This window comes from Medicago sativa, chromosome 3, assembly GCF_051527215.1.
Source record: "Medicago sativa cultivar Bolivia chromosome 3, Bolivia_mono, whole genome shotgun sequence".
Lineage (NCBI taxonomy): Eukaryota > Viridiplantae > Streptophyta > Magnoliopsida > Fabales > Fabaceae > Medicago > Medicago sativa.
The window spans coordinates 86813783-86818470 of record NC_140751.1 but is presented as its reverse complement, the minus strand read 5'-3'; positions in this window follow the sequence as shown (position 1 = coordinate 86818470).

Below are 4688 nucleotides of genomic sequence, written 5' to 3'. Positions count from 1 at the left end.
ACATACAATACAAAACTTGTAGTTTTCACTCTTGCCCACTCAATCCATATAGCTATCCCGTGATTCAAGCAAATCCCACTTCTTTAAAAATAAAAAAAAACTTCACAAACTATACTTTTAAATAATGCCTTAAAATTTTAAACTATGTTGATGTTGATGTATGACAAAATAGTGTTAAGTTCCATGAATCGAAGCAGTCTTAATAAAACTATGGAGATGACTAGATTTTGGTCTACAATTAAAAGTGACTGGAACAGATTAGTTAGCCGTATTACAACATTTGATGTTGACTTAAAAACATTATTATCATTTTTTGCAACACTGTATACACTCGTGTTAGAGATTTATTAGCTGGGACACATAGGTGGTAAAGGTTTTTCTATGTCCCTAAGAAAAATCGGTAGATTCAAATCTACTACTTTTTCTATTTAATTTATTTAAACCAAATTAAATCATGAATTGTACTTGTCGTCCCCATCAATGAAATCATCTCAATTCAGCTATAGTAACACCGTTATGATTGTCATTAAAAAAATCAAAAAGTCATATCTTCGTGATTTACATGCATGTTTTAATTGGATAAAATAACTAAGGATGATTTCATAGTATTCTGTGATGTTTCCAGTCAATCACCAAATTGTTGATTCTTTATGTCATCAAATTTATGGATGATTTTTCCAGCTGAACAATCACTGTTTCAGCAACTGCTCAAACAAATTAAATTTATTAGCGTACATAATAACCGTCTTGGGATATTCTTCATTATTACTCAAAAGAAATAAACGACTTTATTTACGAGAGATAGATATAAAATGAAGTTTGGTAGGATCCAATTTTAAAATTATTTTTAAATATGTGTCTCATCATACATTTATATGTATGTTTATCTCTTGGATGATTCTATTTTTTTAGAAATAGAGAATATCTCAACTCCCACGCACTTTTTAAAAAAAAAAAAAACTCAATTTGAAGGGAGATAAGCATAAAGAAGTTTTAAAAATTAAAATATTTATTGATGAAAAAAATAGTCGTAATGAGATCCATTATCCACCTTTTGTATTTGTTTCTCTTCAAATGAAATTCGTAAGGGTTCTCAAGAATAAGAATGTGATAAGAAGAATAGTTGGAAATGGATTGTTAAATCAAAGGTAAAATTGATAAATGAGAACTCAATTAAAGCTAGTGTTCTTAGTACATAAAAGAGAAGACTTAATAGCAGTTTTGGCCCCCTATGTTTCAAGAAGTTGCAATTTTGGCCCCCTAACTAAAATAATTCGATTTTGGCCCCCTATGTTTTGCCCCCTTTGCACTTTTGGCCCCCTAGGCCAATTTTGACCAAGTCAATGCTGATGTGGCGCCACATGTGTAATTTTTTTTATTTTTTATTTTTTTATAATTATTAAAAAATAAAAAAATACTTTTTAAAATTTTTTTAATGAAAAAATATTTTTTTTATTTTTTAATTAAAAAATAAAAAAAAATACATATGTGGCGCCACGTCAGTATTGACTTTGTAACGCCCCGTTTTTCAAGCACCAAAATTATGTTTGTTTTTTTTTTTTTAACGAAATCGAAAGAATAAAGTTTAAACCTTTTTAATCACAAGTTATATAATTTTATTAACAAAATAAAATAAAGGTTCCTTTTCAAAATGAACGTCAGAGTTATATAGAGCTTTACATGACAGTTCAACAATTTACATGACATGATTACATCCCTACGCAGAGGGAGGATTTCCTTTCAAAAGTTTTAAAAAGGAACATTTAATATATTTTCTTTCGTTATATATAAAAAAAAAAACAGACACAATTTTTGGTGCTAAAAACGGGGCGTTACAGACTTGGTCAAAATTGGCCTAGAGGGCCAAAAGTGCAAAGGGAGCAAAACATAGGGGGCCAAAATCGAATTATTTTAGTTAGGGAGCCAAAATCGCAACTTCTGTAAACATGGGGGGCCAAAACTGCTATTAAGCCAAAAGAGAAAGGAAAAGATAGAAGAAGATTAAGTGTAAGACTTAATCATTACTCTACAAGAGAGTATCAAAGGGAGAGAGGAGAGTCTTCATCAATATTTTTCATACCCATCATCGATCCTCATTTCATTATTTATGCACAACCTAAAGTTCCTTGATTTAAGAATCACTAACCATGTGTTCATTTACCTCAACCAATTATGTTATGCTAAGTGTATTTCTTCGTATCTTATTTTGAATCATAACAAAGTCCTACTTTTCTTTTGATAATGGATAGGATCCTTAGTCAATGGAGATGATCCCAATCATTCCCAAAAGCCTAAATGGAGCAAGGGTGATATTTTGAAATTCTAACCATGAAGGATCATTCAAGTTAAAAAAATAAATAAATAATCCGAGTTTGGTGTGCTTGGAAGCAAGAAAATGCTCATGCATGAGTTTGAATTAGAATTAATCTTTTTTTTTTAGAATTAATCTCAAATGAATAATTGGTCAATTTGGATTCGACACCATCTACACTTGGTATCTATCACTTTGTAAATGAAGTCTTCCATTTTTTTCGAGAAATAGAAAGAATCCCAAATCATAGTGGACACTCCAAATCACATTTCTACCAAAAAAAATCCAACAAAAAAAGCATCACCAAATCAAGTACTTTTAAAATGTTTGTGTCCACAATTCAATACCAAGCTGTAATACTAAATTTAATATCAGATATAGATAAATTCATTTATAAATATCGATGAAATTATGTATGGAATATACAAATCAATTTAGGTAAAAATAGTAGAGATACAAGTTACATAAGATGAGGCTTGGGGACTCCATAGCAAACACTCAAATGGATTGGCTCTTTAGGAACTCCAAAAGTTATCCTTAAAATGGATAATAACCAAGTTGTAGATGACATGCTTATTGACAAAATTAATTGCACCAAGTATGAATGTCTTATTGATGATTGTATATTCTTGTCAACAACTATCTAGTTGTTTAATTTTGCTAGGCATCATCAAATTGTGTGCTCACTCTTTTGATTGAGCATATATCTCATACACTCCTTGTAATACTTTTGATTTTACCCCTGATTTTTGGCACTTCAATTATTATTAATGAAATTACATGAGTTCTGCTTGAGACAAAAAATTGTAGAGAGATATCGATTGAGGCGAGGCGTTCATTAATTATTTATATTTAAATTAAAATACCTTTATTTTATTTTTTTTGGTACAAAAATACCTTTATTTTATTTATGGACAATTGTGAATCACAGTCAATAATTCTTCTAATTGTTTAATTTTAAACTAAAGGTTGACTCAACTATAACGCAGATGCGAATCTTTATCAACAGTATATGATCACTAATGGTGGTTGTATTAAGGAAGGAATAACGACAGTTCGTTTGTGTTGTGCTTGTGGATGTGGACCAAACCCATGGTCTTACTTCTTTAGGGAGAAGTTGGTAGTTTAGTTAGAAGCCATGCATTGGCTCCAAGCTTGGGAGTTCATCGTGTTATATTTGAGATGAGTTAAATAAGGGAGGAGCTTCTGAGTTTGGTTCTATTGTTTCTTACATACTATATGGTTAAATTCACAACTTTACTAAGATGTCATTTCTTGAACTACTCTCATACTTTTTGATTTTTTTACCGTCTTGTATTCAACAACTTTTGATTGATGAAATAAATTGAGTTTGCTTTTGTAAAAAAAAATATTCAACAACTTTTGATTGATGAAATAAATTGAGTTTGCTTTTGTAAAAAAAAAAAAAAAAGTATAATTGAAGATGTGTGTTATTTAGACACACAAATGAGACACCAAATAATTTTTATTTAGTTTTTAAAACATCAACCTATTCAAATTTAATATGGCAAAAATCAAAGAATAGGAATGAAGATGGAACAATTTAATCATCATAAGAAAAAAGATAGTACTCCTTTTGTTTTTAAATACATATTCCAATCAATCACTGCATATACGTCAATATATAATTTTGACCATTGATATTTTTAATCATCTATAATAAGAAATTATAAAAAAAAAATGATATTTTGAAAATATTCATTGAAACAAATCAAACAACATTTTACACATTAACAGTTGTATTTAAATATTAGTTAAAAAAATATATCAGAGTAAGTTATGTAAATAATGTACATTGTAAAATTGCGTCATATATTTAGGAACGGATGGAGTAATATCTAGATAGACCTAAAATAAGTATATGACAAATAAACATGTCGGTATAAACCTTGAAATTCAAAGTTAAGTTTGAGTCTAGGGTTTACAATTATTTCTTATTTAAATATTTTAATATGAAATCAGTTTATAAGTAAGTTAACAAGGCATAACGAACTTTCAAAAAGGCCAAACTAATTGATCCTTAAAAATAAGTCTATGACAAATAAACATGTCAGGTATAGACCTTGAATTTCAAAGTGAAGTTTGATATCACCGATTTATTAATTCGTTAGTCTATTTAAAAATATGTAAGATTATTACTTATTTAAATACGTTTGTATGACATAAGTCTTTAAGTAAGTTAACAAATCATTTAAGACATTCAATTCAAAAAGGTCGTACAAATCAATGACAAAAATAAGTCTATGATAAATAAACATGTCAGGTATAAATCTTGAATTTTTTTTTATCAAATCAAACTTAGGTTTTACAAAGTCTAGCTCAATTTAGCCTGTTCATACCAAAAAAAAAATCTAAC